Source organism: Mirounga leonina, unplaced genomic scaffold, assembly GCF_011800145.1.
Source record: "Mirounga leonina isolate KUSES-001 unplaced genomic scaffold, KU_Mleo_1.0 Mir_117, whole genome shotgun sequence".
NCBI lineage: Eukaryota > Metazoa > Chordata > Mammalia > Carnivora > Phocidae > Mirounga > Mirounga leonina.
Genome location: NW_023270274.1, coordinates 368125 through 388878, shown reverse-complemented (window position 1 = coordinate 388878; position 20754 = coordinate 368125). Strand labels below are relative to the sequence as shown.

General features: G+C 46.2%; 1 long non-coding RNA gene and 1 pseudogene across 1 annotated transcript; one reads left to right on the top strand and one right to left on the bottom strand.

Moving 5' to 3' along the window:
* The first annotated feature begins 213 nt into the window (after window positions 1-213).
* LOC118007262 lies at window positions 214-596 on the top strand (annotated as a pseudogene).
* Window positions 597-16246: 15650 nt separating this feature from the next.
* On the bottom strand, window positions 16247-20694 carry LOC118007261. The gene is made up of 4 exons (XR_004678353.1): window positions 20250-20694; window positions 17619-17783; window positions 17152-17219; window positions 16247-16726 (listed from the first exon to the last, which is right to left on the bottom strand). It is a non-coding gene; the product is annotated as an uncharacterized LOC118007261 (long non-coding RNA).
* Between the last annotated feature and the right edge of the window lie 60 nt (window positions 20695-20754).

Here is a 20754-nt window from a genome sequence, read left to right as displayed (position 1 = left end):
CACTGTCTTCTGTAAAATATTCAATCTTTACAGTAGATGTTCTTTATTCCTTTATTTTGAAAGCAGTTTCTCAATTTTTTCTTAGCATGAACGTTTCATGCAAGGAAAGCCAGTGATGTGAACCAGCCACATTGGTGGTGTTACCACTGTCCCCAGGATGCTGACGCAGATTCAGCCTGGGGTGAAGAGCCGGGTTGCTGCAGTGCGGGAATCATGTCAGACAATGAGGACCATACTGACAGTGACAGCTTTGAAGATGTGGAGGAGGATGGAGGGCTAGGTGACTTGGAAAATGCTGAGGAGAAAGGCCAAGAGAACGTTGAGAGCCTCTGCTCTGGAGAGCAACCACAGACAAACCAGAAGCAAATCACCACACTGTATGTGACCAAGTATAAGTGAGCCCACTTGCTGGGTACCCAAGCGTCCCGATCACAATGCGTGCCCCCATGACGGTGGAGCTGGAGGGCGAGACAGGTCCCTTGCTCATTGCCGGGAAAGAGCCCGAGGCCCAAAAAATCCCCATCATCATTCGCAACTACCTACCAGAGGGGAACTCTGAAGACTGTGGGGTACGTGGGCTTATCATGACAGACTGAGCTGAAATCATCTTCCTGACTGTGCCTCATCCCAGTTTCTATTTTCACATTCTTTATACATGTAAATAATAAACTTTTCAACCTTTTTTTAAAAAAAGGGCACAATGAGACTCAAAGCCACTCTTCAGAGGGGAAGCATTTCTAAGGAAGAAAAATAGCATTGATACAGCCAAATCATTTTTGATTTGGATGAAGATGAACAACACACTTTTACAGTTCTCCCTCAGAATAATCCAGTGCTTTCCAACAACTTCCATGCTGGAGCATCCACCGTGAGAACCATCCTGGCTGGGCCCTACTCTAGGCTAGTTACACCTTCAGCATTGATTGAACATATACCGTGCACCTGAGTAGAGAGAAAAAGGAGGATAAGGTGCAGCTCTGGCCTCTGGGAGCCTCAGTATAAACACAGAAGAGGAAAGGTAAGTAAATACAAATAATAAATAGGCTAATAAAGACATCAGCAGAATACAGTGAGAGCCCAAAGGAAGACGTAAAGGCAGCTGGAGAACCCAGAGACTAGTAACTGATGCTAAATCCTAGCTGGACTTTCAATAAAGAAAAGGCAGCTAGAAACAGCACCAGAGGGATATTTTTCTAACCCTGGAGATAGAATTAAAGTGGTCTTGGTGTTGTCTGTTCAGCCAGGTTAGTAATCAGGACTCTAGATACAAGTGAGAAAAACAGGGCATGAAGCGGCTTCAGCAAGGAGGATCTGTACACGCCCACACCTGACAGTCCATGGGAGGGGCTGGCCCCAGAGAGCTCACCTTGACCCCTCCTGGCCGCCTTGGAGGCTCACAGGCATCCTGTCCCCGAAGTGTAGCAGTCATGCCACACAGCTGGACCTTTCTCTGCAGGTTTCTATTCCCATCAGTTATTATCGTTTCTTAAAATATTGCAGGCACAGGGGCGCCTGGGTGGCTCAGTCGTTAGGTGTCTGCCTTCGGCTCAGGTCGTGGTCCCAGGGTCCTGGGATCGAGTCCCACCTCGGGCTCCCTGCTCAGTGGAGGGCCTGCTTCTCCCTCTCCCACTCCCCCTGCTTGTGTTCCTGCTCTCGCTATCTCTCTCTCTGTCAAATAAATAAATAAAATCTTAAAAAAAAAAAAAAAATGTCCAGCCCAGAGGCACCTGGGTGGCTCAGTCATTAAGCGTCTGCCTTCGGCTCAGGTCAAGATCCCAGGGTCCTGGGATCGAGCCCCGCATCGGGCTCCCTGCTCGGCGGGAAGCCTGCTTCTCCCTCTCCCGCTCCCCCTGCTTGTGTTCCCTCTCTCGCTGTGTCTCTCTCTGTCAAATAAATAAATAAAATCTTTATAAAAAAAATAATTAAGTTTCATTGGGCGCCTGGGTGGCTCAGTCGGTTAAGCGACTGCCTTTGGCTCAGGTCATGATCCTGGAGTCCCCGGATCGAGTCCCGCATTGGGCTCCCTGCTCAGCGGGGGGTCTGCTTCTCCCTCTGACCCTCCTCCCTCTCATGCTCTCTCTCTCTCATTCTCTCTCTGTCAAATAATAAATAAAATCTTTATATAAAAATAATAAATAAATAAAGTTTCATTGGGCGCCTGGGTGGCTCAGTTGTTGAGCATCTGCCTTCAGCTCAGGTCATGATCCCAGGGTCCTGGGATCAAGCCCCGCATCAGGCTCCCTGCTCGGCGGGAAGCCTGCTTCTCCCTCTCCCACTCCCCCTGCTTGTGTTCCCTCTCTCGCTGTGTCTCTCTCTGTCAAATAAATAAAATCTTTAAAAAAAAAATATTGCAGGCACAAAGGTTTGAGCAAATGCTCCTATTTGTTTTTAATTAACTGAACAATTAACAGGTTGGATTTGGACTGAAAATCATGACCTCTGAAAGAGAAACTAACAGAAAAGAAAAATGTGTTTTTCTTAAACATGCAATAAAATATAAGGTGAAATAGTGCTTTTTTTACACATATTTTAGTATTTATAAGAATTAAAATAATCTATTTATTGTATCATCATACAGATGAAATTAAAAGTTTTTCTGATCTTAATAGACACAACAAAAATATTTCGTATTATATTAAGCTAATAAAAAGTAGTTAAGTCTCTGGGAACACCTTTGGCTACGGAAGAAATAAATAGAACTTGGTGAAGTTGATTTACTTTAGTAATTAATGCACACGCTTGTCTGTTGGATGGCCACTGAAGGTAAGCTAAAGGCAATCATTCCAATAAGGTCCAAATTAGACAAACAAATATCAATAAATACTTATTACTAAAAAGTAAGTTACTAAATGGGTATATATACAATTATTTGTTTTCTCATATACAGAGAATTTTCATGTACTTCAGAGACTTCTCATTTCACAGGTCCCTTATTTCTGAAGTTCATAAGGGAAGTGAGTAGAAAGAAAGGAGGTCCTACATAGTCATTTTTTTGAAAGACCGAGTTTTGAAAGTAAAAGTCTCTTACTTGACTTTGGAAAAGGACAAACAATTGTCCCCCAAGGAATTTTGGTGAGAATTTGTAGTTTCAAGGAAACACTTTGGCCTGTTTTTTAAGAATCTCAGAACTCATTCTCAAAAAATAACGCTTTGGAAGACAGGACAAAGAGATGTGTCCCAAGACCCTGCGTGTGTGTATCTATGTGGCTTGTAATACCAGGCTATAGGAGCATGTTTTTCCAAATACATAACTCAGTGAAGAATGAGAATATGTGGCTTTAGGATTGTAGTTACATATCTCCCAACATGATACTTATGTAAGAACACTTCTTAAATTATAAAGATGTGATTATATAATTCACATTCCCTTCATAATTACATGAAAATCTTGACCTGGATTCTGTGAGTAGCGAGGCATGAACATTGTTAATATGCTTTGTTAAATTAAAGAAAAAAAAGAAAAAGAAAAAGCGGAGGCCCTCCAAGTGTGCGTTCTGAGACGGCAGAGCCCCCAGGCTGGCCTTGCCTTCGAGGGCCGGCTGTCAGTGGGAGCCACAGGCTGGTGGAGAAGAGCAAAGGGAGACTGCGCTCGGCTGGGACAGCTCTCCATTCCCTGACGTGCACAGCTGGGGACGTGATGCCGTGCTCTGCATACTTGCCATTAAATGCTTCTTTCCGAATAAGGATGGATTCTGGCCCAAAACTGCCTTGGAGATGCCTCAGAAAGCAATGTGACCTTGACTGAATGACTGACTCAGCCTCAAGAAACCGAGGAGCTTGGAACTGACCATTCCAAGTCCCCTTCCCAGTGTCTGGATCCTCTATAGAAAGGGTGCAACAGGCAGTGGGCACAGACGCTCAAATGCAGTCACACCTGCACGCTCCCGTGGTTGCGAGACACAGCCCAGACGCAGCCCCTACCCTCCGCACCCCAGTCAAGGTCACTGGGGCCACACGGGAGCCCCGGTGGCCGCTTCCCAGCCAGGCGCATTCAGCTGTGGTCATGTGATGGACACCAACTACATTTCTAGCACACGGGAAATTTGAATAATAATCTGTTTGGGGAGATAATGAAGGCACAAGAAGTTTCAAGAATTATTAAAAAGACAATGGAGGAATGTTATAAATATTCATTGTTTAAGGAACATGGGAAAAGCAGAATCCTAGAGTTTAGGACAGAGAGACCTCAGGAGAGGGGCCACCTGCCATCTAGTGGCCAGACGTGGTAATAGACGACTCTGCAAAGACCGCTGTGCATCTCAGGGAATGGGGTCCTGGAGAGCAGTGAGTAATTGGTGATGGCTAGTTTAGTTATCATTGATTAATAAAACAGATCTTTAAACCCAGTTTGTAGACTGCAAAGCTAGGTAACTTAGGAAACAATGAACGGATTATAGGGAAGTAGTATAAATAATGAGTTACGTTGTATTCCTTTTGTTTGAAACTACACAACCCTGCATAAAATGCTGAGTGCTTCATGTGGATTAGTCAATTATAATGTATCGCACTCTGCTTACAAATGGACAACCAAGCCTAAGGAAGGGGAAGGCGCTCGCCTAACGTCACAGAGCGCACGTAACTGCAGGTCTAGCACCATGCATAGCCTCTGTGCCGCTGACTGGAGCAACAAGGTCTCTTCAAGACCCAGATCTTCTGAAGATCTCCACTCTGGCGGCCATGGGCAGCCACCCCCAGGCAGGACACTTTGCATGAAGACTATGTGCAGTTAAAAAGCAATCTAAAGGGGCGCCTGGGTGGCTCAGTCATTGGGCGCCTGCCTTCGGCTCGGGTCATGGTCCCAGGGTCCCTGGATGGAGCCCTGCGTCGGGCTCCCTGCTCTGCGGGAAGCCTGCTTCTCCCTCTCCCACTCCCCCTGCTTGTGTTCGTTCCCTCTCTCGCTGTGTCTCTCTCTGTCAAATAAATAAATAATTTTTTTTTAAGCAATCTAGACCCAGCATATTCAGGAAAACCTCTTCACCTCCCCCTCAACTGCCTAAGTGAATTTAGATGGAGGACCTGGTCCCGGAAGGGAGCTGTCACCATGGTCATGACATTGTGATGTGAACTGGGTGGTGGACAGGGAGGAACCTGGCAGGGCCTGTGACATCACAGTTCTCTCTGTGCCCCATTGCTCCTGAGAGGCCATGAAAACTCTGTTTCATCTCCCTGTGCGTTGCATCCTTTCCCTCTGAAGTCTCAGATGCCTATCCCCCTTACTTAGTCCAGAATAACATACATACCTCATTCTGCCGACTGTCTTTGGAACTGCCATGTCTGTGTCCCTTTTTTACACATGCTGTCATGTAGAAATTCATTATCCCATTTCCCATATTAAAAAAGATGAGGCTCAGAGTTCATAGAACTTACCCAGATCAAATAAAAAGTGACAGAGCTAGATCTGAACCCAGGGGCAGGCACCTGTTACACCCAGCTCTGGCACATGGATGTGCTGAGAGACAAGACTGTGGAATGTAGTTCCACACTTAGTATGAATACAAACTTAGACCCATACTCCTTGATGGCAGGGGAGCAGGGTGACATAGAGGTGTTGCACACAAGGTGGGAAATGCTGAAAAGCTGAATCCTTGGCCAGAGTCAAGGCACACAAGGTAAAACTGAAAGCCAGAGGAAAAAATATTTATCTCAGGTTGGGAAGTAACCAGGAGCAGCTGTGGGGCCCTGAATGGAAGAATGAAGGTCATAAAGATCTTGATCCATTTGGAAGGGCTCTTGGATATTACTATTTTGATTTAAATGTTTGTCCCAAACACATATTAGGTAGTAATTATTTAGAGCTTCCAAAATGATATTAGGATAAAGAGCTTTTTAAGCAAATCACGTATTGTTTTACAGAGACGAAATTGAGACATGCATTAGGCAAAGTCTACAGAAACACGTCAGGTCAAAGTTAAGTAACTGAACATGGTCAACCAGTTAGAAACTAATTGCCAGTAAGTCAATGTTCAGAACCAATGGTTGTTCTACTTCAGGTCCCAGCTATTCTACTCAGTCAAGATCTGCTACAACAATCTAAGAGTTTTCTGGAGTTAGCGAATAGTTAAATTTTAGCAAGCCTTTACTTATTTGTCTCAAAATTCAAAGGTATCTAATAACTTTATAGAGGGAAAATTACAAATCTCACCCATGAAGGATAACGTAACTTAATTTGTTTTATGGCTAGATTTTGTTGTGCTGCCGTGTTTCTGATGCACACACAGGTTGAGGGTGAAGATTAACAGGCGGAGGCTCAGAGCGGGGAGGAAAGTGATTGATTAAGGTTTGAACAGTCTGACTCTGACACCAGTGACCCCCCTGGACGCACACCACTTGGGGAGAGAAGAGGGAGGGAGAGGAAAAGTGCAGTTTCGTGAGCACCCATGGGCCCGGCATCTGCAGGAGTCCGCACAAGCACAGAGGCATGGGCCTTTGAGTGCCAGGGGAAAGAGCAACAATCGTGCTCCCAAATCATGCTTTCCCAAACAAAGAGATAAAGATGCTATTGGGGGAAGACAAAATGTAAGCAGTTTACCTCACATGCCAACCAGACGTTGGAACAAGAACTCCCTACTAAGTCAACAGACCCATTCCCATAAAGGAACCAGTTATCCCCCAAATAAAGACGCCTAACGTAGGCATTACCGTGATGCTTTAAGACAACAAACACCGTGCGAGTTAACAAGGACATGTACTTGTGTTCATGTAGGAAAGGAACAAGAAAACAAAAAGAAAGCCTTCTGAGCTTCCCTGTCCTGACTTGGCAGTGTCCCCCAGAGGCTGACCTAGTGCCACCTGCTGGATTTCAAGCAGCACCAGCTGCCATGGGCCAGGAAGAATAACCACGGCCATGAGTTCCAACTCTGTTATCTGTCACTCCTATTCCTGCATTCACTGCATTTTCTCCAATGGACAACTGAGCTCTGGGATTTGGTTTACAATTTAAAGTTCAAGTTTGAGTGTAAGAGGCTACCTCCTTTAGGAGTGCAGCTTGGAAAGTCCTGTAGTGACATTAGGAATTTTGTGAGCATGTGTAAATTATTTACAAATGTCAGAGCAAATAAATCCTCCAAAGGCATCACAGAGTTCCTTAATGTCAGTATTTTTTCCACCTGTCTTCTTGCAAAGATTTATGTACTCTTCTAAATTTTAAGAAGCATGGCTCCTTGTATAGTCCTTGTCTGCTTCTAATATTTAGTTCAAAAATTCAAGTGGGTATATTACTATCAGCCTTACAGAATTTCAAAGGATTATAAGACAATACTATGAACACTTGTATGCCAATAAATTAGATAACCCCGATGAAGTGATGGAAAATTCATAGAAACACACAAATTATCAACTCTGAATCAGGAAGAGACACAAATCTGAACAAACCTATAACAAGTAAAGAGATTAATTCAGTAACCAAAACTTCCCAATGAAGAAAAACCTGAGACCCAATGTCTTCACTGGCTGATTCTACCAAATATTTAAAGAGAATTAAAATCAACCCTTGTTAAAATTCTTCCAAAATATGCATGAAGAGAGACACTTCCCAACTCCTTCTAGGAGGCTAGCACTACCCTGATGCCAAAGCCAGACAGAGACAATACAAGAAACAACTGACCAATATCCCTTATGAGTGTGGGCTCAGATAAACTCAACAGAATACCAGCGACCAGAATCCAACCATCCATTAAAATACAAGTGGGCAGATTGGATATATCCTAGCCATGGTTCAACATAGGAAAACCAATAGATGTAATGCACTATAGTAATAAAAGGTGGGGGGAAGCACACAATCAGCTCAATGGATAAAAAAATTTTGGAAAAATTCAGCAGAAAGTGGAATATACATACAACGGAATGTCACTCAACCTTCATAAGGAACACCCACTACAGGGTGTGGTACTTAAGGTCATTATGCCCCTGAGATAAGCCCATCAGAGAAGGACAAGCATCCTATAATCTCATTTATATGAAGGATGTAAAGTCAATAAACTCAGAGACAGAGAGTAGCTGGTGGCACCAGAGGCTGAGGAAGGGGGCAGAGTTTCAGTTTGGGAAAATATAAAATTTCTGGAGATGGCTGGTGGAGATGGTTGAATGTACTTACACAATAACTGTGTACTCATGAAAGGTTAAGTGATATACTTTATGTGATGCACATTTTTCCACAGTAAAAAATACAGCACAGAAGCTGCTGCTGGTGATCACACGCACAAGGTCCTGTGGTAGAACACCGCCAGGACCAGGGATCCCGACTCGTGAGATAAGACAGGATCTGGGCCCGGGAACCAGTCTGAAGGAGGTGTCAGGATGCACAGCACATAGTCCCCAGCATTGTTAGGTGAGCACAGACGGCAATCCTCTGCCAACCCCAAGGCTTTTTTCTCCTCTTCTGAAGCATTCCTAACAAGAAAGGGACCAAGTCTTGACACTGGGGTTCCTGTGGGGTCTTTCCCTCAGATCCTCTCCCAAAGATCACAACTGGTGTCTATGCTTTGGTTAAAAGAGGCGATGCTGAGCCAGAGGCTGGCTATGCCGAGAGAAGCAGCAATTCTGGTCCAAAGCCCCAGAACTTCACATTGAGACTGGGATGGTCCTGTTCCTTTTTCCAGGTGATGTGCACCTGGTCTCCAGCTGCTCCCACATGGGCTCCACGACACCAGCCAACCTGCAAAACGCACCCTGCAGGAGGCCTGCAGAGAGACCCTGGAGCAGCTCACGGGCTCACCTCACTGCTCAGCCCAGAGCTTGTCTTCCTTCTCCCTGTTATGTGCTTGTGTGCGTGCTGTGTGTGTGTGTGCACATTTATTTAATACTCACACAAATCATGTGGTAGATCCTTATGATAAGGAAGATCATCCTTAGAGAAGTCCTGTTTCTGTCCGGGATAATATAAGCTCACAAGTTGTAAAAATTCAAGCCCAGGTAAAAATGAGTCCAAATCCTCTGTGGTCACCCTAAACCATGCAGTATATGATGTTCTTTCCTCCATATTATCAATAACTGAATGTTTTGTGATCCAAGAACAAAGAGCTTGTCATATCAGGCCTGTTGAAGGTGACTTCATCCTTACACATGTGTATTTACTATTTACTATATATATTTAAATACACACATATTCAATCTGATTGATGATTATTTGGGGGGTATCAGGCATGGAATAGACTAAGATTATGTGCTTTCATCAGCATTTTATAAACTTTATTTTATATTGTTTATGTGGTTGGAAATTATGTGAAACTAGCCTTTTAAAGTGTTCATTGTTTTCACAACTTACCAAATCAGCTCAGCAACACCGAAGACATAGTTATTGGAAAACCAGCTGAAAAGAGGCTGGACCAGGGGCTTCCAAGGGAGCTCAAGGCAGGGAGGTCGGTGAGGTTCTGCGCCTCGCTGAGAGACCGAAAACGAAGGGAAGGACCAGCCTCATCCTGGCTACCCAGCGGCCAACAGCCCAACTAAGCATTGGGAAGAAAGGCATTTTTAAGTTCAATGCTATTTAGCTTTTCAGCATTCAAGGCATTTAAAGCCTTCGAAGCATCTGAAGGCTTGGCACAGGTATTGAATTTTAGACGCCTTTCAAACCTAAGTGTTTGAAAATGAAATCCGTTTTCCCGTGATAAGATTCAGCAGGCGATTTTGTAAACAATATTTCAGGGGCTGAATCCCTCCCACATCAAACACAATGTTTCCCACCTCATCATCTGGACTGTCTTTAAGAAATCCCACTATCTGTTTATAAATTTCTTGGCTAGCCCACTGAAACAATGAGTCAAATTCAACAATTCTTCCCTGTGCAGCGAGAAGAACCACTGGGTATGATTGAGTTCAGAAAGTACCTGTCCCCTCAGCTCTCCGGCCTTCTAAATATGTACGGAAGAAGTAACAAACCTACTTGCCTGAAAGATCTATTTAAAAACAATAATGACAGAGTACTTTGTAAGAAAATTCATTTTCGGCACAGAACATGGATTTCAGCTGCTGAGGGGCAAGATGGCAGAAGCGGGTATGCACGGTCCCTGCGGAGGGTCAGGGATTAGCAGCGGGAGCACGGGTTGCTGATCACGGCCAAGTGCGCAGGGGCTGGGGCGAGGGCACCAGCCCTTCACGGGCTCCCTCCTGCAGGAGCGAGGGAGCGGTCGGCGCTCTGCAGGGTCTCTAGGGACAGCAGAGGTGTGAGGACAGCTTCCATGGTGCAGAGACCTTTAGATCAGGCTGATAGGGCTTGTTTTCCTTCCTGATATGTTTACCCTTTCTGACTCACATTTATACCAAAGTGCAACACACTTGAGTAAAGTGACGAATACGTTGTAGTTTGATTTAGTGCCCAAAGTGAACGCACCCATGCCATCCAGTCCAGGTCAGAACACCTGAATGCTGCCCCCATCCCTGGAGGTAAGACCCGCCCTTACTTAGCACCACAGCTTAGGGCTCCGACCTCTTGGAGGTGACGTGTGTGTATTTTACATGCACGCGTGCTTCTGTGCGTGTGCGTGTGGCTTGTCTCGTGCAGCCGTGTGTCTGTGATAGTCATATGTGCTGTGTATGGGGTTGGTGTTTGTGCCACATACTAGGTTATTGTCTAAATACATCACAACAGTAAGGAAGAGACTCTCAAAATCAAACAAGACAAAATGCACGAGGGCAGCCCCCATCCTGCTCTCTGCTCCTACGGGTCTGACTGCTTCGCACACCTTGTCGAGTGGAATCATGCAGTGTTTACCCTCCCATGACTGGCTTATAGAAGACCTTACATTTCATCCATGTTACTAAAAACATGGCAGGATTTCCTTCTGTTTACAGCTGAATTCTAACCCACGGGGAGAGTATGCACTACATTCTCTTTGTCCATCCATGCATCGATGAACATCAACTTGGCCGCTGTGAATATTGCTGCTCTGGAAATGGGAGTGTGGGTGCCTCTTCGAGATCCTGAACTCAATTCTGATAAACACCCCGAGGTGGGATTGCTGGATCATGTGACGGATCTACTCGAATTTCCCGAGGCTCCTCCACACTGTTGTCCACAGCGTCTACACGGTGATGGATACATTCGCATCAACCGTGCACAAGGGGTCTGATTTCTCCACATTGTCGACAACACATACTTTAAAAAATAATAGCCATCTTAACAGGTGTGAGGTGGTATCTCATTGTGTTTTGATTTCCTGTACCCTCATGATTAATGATGTTGAGCATCTTTTAATATACTTCTTGGACATTTGTATGCCTTCTCTGGAGAAACACCTTTCAAGTCTTTGCCCACTATTTAATCAGGCTACTTGTTTTTGCTGTCAAGCAGTAGGTGTTCCTTACACATTTTGGAGATCAGCCCCTTTTCAAATACGTGGTTTGCAAATATTCTGTCCCACTTTATAGATTGCCTTTTCACTGGGTTGCTTGTTTCTGTCATTTCGGTTTTCATTTTCATTTTCCTAAGGGCTAATGGGGTTGAGCAACTTTTCATATACTTACTGGCCATTTGGAGACTCCCTGTTGTAAATTGCCTCTTCATGTATTTTGTATTTCTTGACAGTCTTTTCTGATTTATAGACATTAGTATTATTATCACTGTAACGATTCCCTGATAGTTATGTGTATTGCAAATATTCTCTCATCCCCTGTGAAACTCTTAATAGGGTCTGCAATAAATAGAAATTCCTCTTCCTTTATCATCAGAGCTTTTTTTAATCCTGTTAAAGAATTTTTTTTGCTACCTCAGTAACAAAGGAGAATATCTGCAAGCTATCTTCTAGAAGCTGGGTTTTTTCACCCTCATGTTTAGATTCATAGTACATCTAGATTTGAGTTTTGCACCAAGTACTCCCAGTCGATCCAGCACCATTCACTAAAAAGACTTTCCCATCGTTACATCACGCCACTTTTGTCTTAAATCGGGTCTCTGTACAAATCTTGATATTGGGTAAGTATACCCTCATCCTCGCTCTTCTTCAGGATTTCCTGCTTCTCTTGGTCTTTTCTGTTCCCATGTAAATTTTAGGTTAGTGAGTGTCTTGTCACCAAACAAACAAAAAGTACCTGCTCTGATTTAGGGAGAATTCTTATTCTCAGTATATCATTTCCTCCAATGCAAAAAATAGTGTATCCGTCCATGTACCTAGGTCTCCATTCACTTCCTTCAGTAATGTTTTAACAGCTTTGGTGTAAAGCTTATACATATGTGATGACTTTGGATGTAATGACTATGGTAAATGGTATCATTTTATTTTTTCTTTTCTTTTTTTAAGAAATTATTTGAGTGAAAGGGGGAGAGGCAAAGGGAGAGGGAGAGAATCTCAAGCAGACCCCGTGCTGAGTGCAGAGCCTGATTCGGGGCTTGAACTCACAACCCTGAGATCATGACCTGAGCCGAAATCAAGAGTCAGCCACTTAACCGACTGAGCCGCCCAGGCGCCCCAAATGTGCCATCTTTATTACAGTTACAATAAGGAAATGCTCCTGGCTGCTCTGGGAACTCCATCTAGGATGAAGATGGTTGTTTTCCAGTAGATCAAGATCAGTAATTCCCCAAGTGGTGCTAAACAACTTGAATCTCGCTGACACACATATACCAACTATCAGGATGACCATCTGCATTGGAAGTCATGGGGACACACAGCTTTCTCCTGGGAATCAAGATCTGTGGAGGAACCTCAGGCTGGCCCGGGGCATCCTACCCCATCTGGACATATGACTCCCGTCTTCAGTTTGCTGCGGGCTCTGGAGAGCCTCCTTTCTTGTTCTGGTCCCGACTCAGGAGGACCTGCTGAGCCGAGCCCACCCCTCACTCTGCAGTCACAGCCCAGGTGAAGGTGGCCTGCACCCCACATCGTGGACCCCCTGTCCTCCAGCCGCGCCTGCCCATGGCCCGTCACTGCGAAGGCAGTCCCTGTGGCTCCACATTGACAAGGGACATTTCCGTCCAATGAGAGGCTCGTGCACCGGCAGAGAGGAAGTTCAGCGAGCCTGCAAGCGCTTCAGATCGCAGGTGTCCACCCCTCTTCCGACAGTGTGCCAAAGAGCAAGGAAAGAAGAACCTTTATTAAACTGGAACGGATGCTTTCTGTGATAGACTTCCAAGTGAGAAAATGGGAACTCTCCTAGAAAACTGGTCCTGGCGAGAGAGAAGACCTGGGTCTCGCTTCCTTATAGAATTCTAAATGAACTTGTTTTTTTATGCCAGAATGAATTCAAAATAGATATATAACCCCAGTTCCAGTTATATTCCCAATGAAAAGCAAGCATAATGAAATGAAATAAGAAATACAACTCTCGCGTAAATAGTTGGGATTCCATCAGGAACTAAGGCAGAGTAGATTATAGAGGGGAAGGGTGCTTGGTCCTCCCTGAAAATAAGCCGAGGCGCTGGGGCATGCAGTCTCCCGAGACACAGAGGAGGACCCGCCACCCACCAGCACGGCTGTGACTTACGGCCACTGTAGTTAGCGCTTCCGTAAGATAGTCGAAGGGCCTCTTTTTAAAGAAAAGCTCTTTCCAGCTGTAAGGGGGATATATTATTAGGATGGGTTGAACTCTTAAAAATGATGAAATTGAATTTAGTGTAAATTTATGGAGGTTAAGGGAAATAAAAATATGCTCTTGGACAGAGCAATTTTTAAATCAAGAGAAAGATAAATTTTTCACTTTCTCACGTCCCTGTTGTTCAGTTTTAGTTTATCTTGGTAAAGGTAATTATTAAAACACATTTACATTAAATGTCTTGTAAGTAAAATATCACATGATAACCAACAAAGTAAAAACTGACTCTGTGTCTCCTAGCAGAAAAAATATACCAAAGCAATGATTATTTAACAAAAATATTGCTTAAAACATCAAACTATCATTTGCAATGTGGAGGAGATTTTTGAACGGTTTTGTTTCATGCAACGGTTTTATTTGTGATTTTTCTAACAGCTGTCCTTGCGGCGACATCCCAGTAAGACCGCACACCTTTAAGCCCAGGACAGAGCAAACTTGGAAGGACTGTCTCCTCTACAAGAAAAGGAAGCTGGCCGGCTTTAATTCTGTCCTCTCTCCAGTGTAACATTAACTCTTTGGTTAGTTAATTCAAAGACCAAGAGAGCTCAAAACTGAGCCAGAAGTAATAAGTTTTATGTCTTTTTTAAGGTGCATTCCACAGCCAGGACTTTTGCTTGAACACATTAAATTTCAACAAAGTGTCATTTAGTCGTATTTAAAGAAAAGGAAGAAACCCTAAAAACATCTAACTGTAGGTTTGATTGTTTTGTTTTGTTTTCTTTTTTGAATAGTCTGTGTTCTTAATGATGTATTTATCCACATTTCTCCTATTTATTGATGACGTTGTCTCCTGACGTGGTGACCCCATTTATTGATGACATTGTCTCCTGACGTGGTGACACATGCATTACTCTGTAACTACTCTTTTCCCGTGGAGAGCGCCAGATTCTGCCTGAGCAGGTGCACACAGAGGAGAGGCAGCTGGAGGTGGAGACGAACACGGATCTGTGTGCATCTCTGGTGGGCAGATAAACAGAGATTTCAAAATAAACCGGGGAATTAGTGAAGAGAGGCTTACGGAAGATTTCTGTTGATGAACCTTGAAGCATACGCCCTGAGGAGGAGATCTGAGTCTCGTACATACGTGCACTCGATGGTCCCCTTTGCACAGAAGGCCCTCTGCACCCAGCTCCTCCACCAGGCATCGCTGGTGACCGCGACGATGGGGAGCCATGCCTTTGCTCAGTGAGCCCCGCTCTCCTTTCCCCGCCGTCTGCCCATCGTGCTGGCCAAGCCTTCCACCTGTGCGCCACAGACCTCCAAGTGGGCTCAGGAGGCAGCCCCTAGAGGCCGGTCCCCTGCAGGGACTGCTTCCTGTTGGAATGGCCAGAAACCGGAGGCCTCGTGCCCACTAGGCTGCTCCCAGTAATCACACTGTGGATGTCTTGACTTGTGTATCCATCACTGTAATTTCGTGTAAAACATAATTCCTGACAAAACCAGTCATTTACAGCCAAAAAGTAATCTTGAACCCACTGATCCTACCATGTACCCTGTTACTGGAGTGATCCTGAAATCTATCATCCAAAACAGGGCAGTTTTGAACACAAAAGAGGTTGCTATTAGTAATTATTTATGAAGAAATGTGTAAACTGGCATGTTCCGTGGCTGACCAGGATATGTGGCTGTCCTACTTATCTCTCACAAACACCTGGCATCCTGGGCTGGTGAAACGCGTATTGATGAAAATGCACAATTGCACCATCATGCCGAGAGGGAGCTGATGCCTCAGGACATTGGGCTGTTGTCTGACATCTGTCCTCTGCCATCGACTGTGGTGTTGCTGTTTCTTCTAGCCCTACAACATACGGGCCTGGGCTCCCCGAGGAGGGAGGCAGACCCTTCGTGGCTACACCCATGAATCCACAAAACTGCCCTTGTGTTCTCACAGCTTGTGACCTGCTTGCCGGTAGCTTCTGTCTTTAGTTAAAGAAAGTACTAAATACTCGCTGCAAGATTTTAAAATGATCGTGAAATATTTAATAAGGAGATCTTAATACAAAAATTATGGAAATGAAATTCAAACTATATTCAAATATCAAAATCAAAGCCAAATAAGAAATGTAATAGTCTCTTTAAAATTCCAAATTCGAATACAATATTTCTAAGCTTTTATTTTTTTAAAAATTTTTTATTGTTATGTTAATCACCATACATTATCTAAGCTTTTATTTAAAGAAATAAATTGATATCTACTTATTCTTCAATCTGCACTCCTACTGTCTGACTTCGTATCTCCGTTCTCCACATTCTACCGTGCTTTTTGTTTCTCTACCCAATGTGTGGATGGTTATGACCAGAACATTTCCCCAGCTACTTGGATCACTCAAAGCAAAGATCAGGGTTACTTTGTGTCTCTCTCCCCACATTAACTGTAGTGTCTTACATCGATATATAGGGTATGAGTGATTTTCTCCGTTTCACGGAGATCGGTCCCGCCTTCTTTCAAGGTCTGTATACACGGAGTTTCCCCTTAAATCAATTACTTCTTGTTTTCTTTCTTGGGTTAAACTCTACTAACATAACAGTGTTTTTAAAATTTGTTCCTTTCTTCCTTCTGAGAACGGCATTCAAGACTTGCTCTGAAAATGAGGAAAACAGTTCAGCCGGAAGAATGTTTGAAGACTCACAGAGCAGTTTGTGAATATTGGTGAATATTTCATAATTGTGCAAAAGGAAAGCGTGTGTTTCTCCTCATATCAACGTTAGGGTTAACTCGAATGCCATGGATCAAGCTCTGTATAAATGCTACAGAAATGTTGTTTCCCCTTTCTCTTTCTTCTTCCTACCATCACCTAAGAAGTAAAGCCCTCGAGGCTGATTTTCTATCCAGGGATGCGGCATGACATTATTAGCCCTCAGTTTACCCTGGAGCTCTAAGTCAGACCTGAAGCAACCTTGGACAACCTTGGCCATGTCTCCACCGCAGATTGGGCAGGAAAGAAAGAAAGTAACCCTGGAGAAAGGCATCTGAGAATTGTAAGTGCAGCTTTGTTTCAGGTGCTGGCAGATCCAACCGGGAGGACAAGGAGCCGTGGGTGGAATCCTGTCACGCGGATGGTGGCTGGTAGTCTCCTCAGGAGAGCTGATGACACAGCCGAGAGACCCAAACCGCAAAGGAGATGGGCCAATACCAAATAACACTCCACCAGGGCGGCACGTTAAGTTCCCGTATTTGCTTTACTGATGATGCTCATTAGTCCTGTGTAGAAAAAACACACTTGAGAATAAAATAAAATAAAATTTGCACACAGGGTCCTCTGATACAGTGTGATAGCTTGGTGCGTCCAAAGGGAAAGCTTTCAGTGGACTCCCCCACCCGCTGTACGGGACGCAACAGTGATTATTTATAAAATGAGCGAACTGATCTGGTCTCCAAGCTCCACAAAGCTGTAAAATTCTCTAAACATACTGTATTTTAAATAACATGTTAAGAAGGATAAGTTTTAAGAGTGGCTCTGCTTTGTAAGATACAAAACTAAAAAAATGAGATTAAGATGTTCAGGATATTCTGGAGACCTTTTTATGTCCATTTTTTTCTTTATTTTTTCTATGCCTTCTAAGTTTTTGCAGGAATATTTCTCCTAAAAGTGGTCAATGTTGTAAGTCATACTTTATTTAACTCACTGAATTAGTGGATCTTTCCAAATCCTCTGTTGTATTCTGCTGTGGCCCACAGGGACAGGGAGGGAAAACTAGATGGGAAGAAATCAGAGAGGGAGACAAACCATGAGGGACTCTTGACTCTGGGAAACAAACTAAGGGTTCCTAGAGGGGAGGGGGTGGGGAGATGGGGTAACTGGGTGATGGGCATTAAGAAGGTCACGTGATGTAATGAGCACTGGGTGTTATGCACAACAGATAAATCATTGAACACTGCATCTGAAACCAATGATTTACTATATGTTAGCTAATTGAATTTAAATTAAAATAAATAAATCAATAAAAGTCTACCTAAAAATATCTATTGGCAAAGGAAAATCACCATCCTTGTATTTGTGGTAGTTACATGATAGTGGGTCACATAGGCTTTGGTTTCTTTCAACGTCATTGTGTTCTAGTATTATATGCTACATATGTATTTTAAATCCTACCTTTTTAACGTTAAAAGCAAAGCATCCCCAGGCACACTGGTGGTAAAGGAGGAGAGTGCGGTCCACTCCCTGCACTCAACCAGTTTTGAGCGAACAACTGTCACCAGTGAGTCGCATGCTGCCATATCCGAGTATCCAAACCGCTTGGAATATGCTCAAAAGTTTCTGCAGTTGAAAAAAGATATGCATAAAAACGTAATTATATAGCAGAATGCAAATGGACAGTTGGAAGCAAAGTTGTGATGAGGTATTATCCCACTTAAACAAAGCTGTATTATTACTGCAAACAGCCACAACACTTAGGAAATAAACCATTAAAAATGCTTGGAGCAATTATCCCAAGCAAACTCATGGTTGCAGAATCCAGTGCTTTGCATTGTGTTGGCAGGGATAGTGTAGACACTCATGGGCTCTGGGCAAGGAATGCACGTGGGGACAGGGTGTCACCGCAGGGGCCAGCCACGGCAGTGGCCCTGGGGCCGTGGCCCGACAGGAGACTGAAGTGACTTAGCAGAGGGTCCCAGCAAGAAGGTAGATTGTGATTACCCAGGTGTTGTATCTTAGGGAGGACATATGCCTGCACATGGTGTCTCCTCCCTGAATGACAACTGATGCCCACATAGTCGAGACCCTACTGAGGCCTCTCTCTTTCCCAACCATCATGCTCAGAACCCCTTCCCACTCTCCTAAGGTGATGCCACACTCCTGAGCAAGTGCCCTTAGTTACAGCAGCTGTCTCCTCTTGCACCACCATTGTACATTGATGGTGTCCCCCAAAGGATAAGCCATGATCCCCGCTCCTGCGAATGTGATCCCCTGGAAACAGGGTGGATGAAGTCACCCTAGAGTGGGTGGCCTTAGCCCAGTGACTGTGTCCTGAGCAGAAGAGAAGGCCGACCAAGGAGGGGCAGGACTGCAGGCCAGAGACTGGCCTGATGCCGCCAAGATCCAAGGACCCCCATGGGTGTCCTGCACCAGACGCTGTAGGAGGGCAGGAAGGACCCTGCCAGAGCCTGGAGAGGGAGCGTGGCCCTGTGGCACCTTGATTTTGGACTTCTAGCCCCACAGCCAAGAGGGAAGAGACTGCTACTGTTGTAGGAGGTATTTAGGCGCCATGGGCAACGTCTTCAACTCCTTCCTGCCCAGAGTCCAGAAGTTTTTCTCTGTGTAGTCATTGTACAGTTGTCTAGTATTATACACTATATGTGCATTTTATGTCCCCCATGTGCTGAGAATGTAGAATAGGCAGACAGGTAAGATGGGTTAATGCCCTGGAGAGGCTCAGTCAGAGAGAGAGACAGAAACAAGCCACCTAAAGCAGCACAATGCCACGTGTGGTGTAACCCACGTAGTCACCACTTCTGTGAGCACTGAGGTAGGGGTACATTCATGGATTAGGGGAAATACAAAGTGAAGGGGCACTTGGGTGGTCAGCTGGTTGGGCGTTGGACTCTTGGTTTCGGCTCAGGTCCCGATCTCAGGGTCCTGAGATCTGGCCGCATCACCGGGCTCCAGCACTCAGGGCGAGTCTGCTTGAGATTCTCTCTCTGCCCCTCCCCCTGCTGGTGCTCTCTCTCTCAAATAAATAATCTTTTCTTTTTAAAATAGAAAATATAAAATGAAGATAAGATACTAAATTTGTTGATTTAATCTATAAAACGTTTTTATCCATAATTATGTTTTCACAAGCACATTTTTAAATGACTGCAATTTTGCAACGGCAATCTCTGAGAGTCAAAAATAACAGATTTGACTCTCCCACGATGCTCAGAGAAAATTACTTCTCCATCTAAAATTAAAACCTCTCAATTCAACAACAGAATACTCGAAAATTCGTTTTGCTGCAGACACGGAAAGAGGTGTTAAGGCTCCGCAAGCAGGGCCCGGGGCCGGGGCTGCTGCCACCTGCTGGCGCCTGACCGAGACTCGAGCGGACCCGGTCCACGCCGCGGCCGACCCAGCCCCGCCCCGCCGCGTCCCCGGAGGCGGGGGCCGCTGGGGGCAAGGTCGCCTCCTGGGGAGATGCAGCCCCAGACCGGGAACAGCAGCTGCGTGAAAACACGGTTGCGGATCCCGCCTCCAGGGTCGGGTGCAGGGAAGGCTGTATGCGCCGGACCACGGGCGACATGAAACTGCGCCTGAAACGTGCAAGGCGACAGGAAGGGTCACAGCGGCACGGGGCGGGGGCGGGGCGGGGGGGGGACGAGACGCCAGAAGCGTAATCGGGAAGTGTCAAAGCGGGGCGGGGCTCGGCCCAGCGGGTGTCTTCCGAGGTCCCCAGGCGGGGCAGGAGGCGCGGGGCGGGAGCGGCGGGGCCGCGCCCTGGTCCCCGAAGATGCAGACCCGGGGCACCTTGAGGCCGGGACCCGCGGGACCCGCCCCACCGCCCGACGCCGTTTCGGACCCCGGGGCAGCGCCGCAGGGCTGCATTTTGTTTGATCCCGCAGGAATACCACCTGCCGAGGAGCCACCCCTCCGACCTTTCCGCGCAGCTTTGCTCGCGCCAAGCGCCCGGGCGGGGGTCCCTCCTCAGCGCGCGCCCTGCCTCCGCCCCACCTGGACGGCGGGGGCTGCCGGGCCCCGCGGGGCCGTGTGGGCCTCCGGTGAGAGCCCACGGGCGGCCGCACTCACCTTTGTCACCTGCCCCCGGTAGCGCATGCCCTGCGCTCGTTTTCGTGTCCCGAGCCACTTCCTGAGGCGCAGGATTCTGGACACCCTGAGCGACGAGCGCGATCTGCAGGCGCCTCCAGGCTGAGGCTGCGGAGAGCATCCCGAGACCCTAATCTCAACGGAGGTCCCCCGCCGGCGGGACCCTCACCCCCTGTGCCCGCCAGGCAGAACTTCAGGCCCCGCCCCCGGGGTCCTCAGACCGCATTACGTACAACCCCAGGTGACGGGCACCCACAGGCTCTTGGCCAGAGAAAGTGCGTCCCTCCCAGACCCTGGATGGCCCTGGAGCGCGGACGCTGTCCGTTCCGTCCCCCGGGAGGGCGGACACTGTCTCCCCCTGCTCCCTCGGGCCCCTGGGAGGGCGGACCCTGTCCCCTTTGGTCCGCCGGGAGCGCGGTCACTGTCCCCTCCGACCCCCGGTCACTTGTCCCCCGCGGGCCCCTGGGAGCGCGGACCCTGTCCCCTT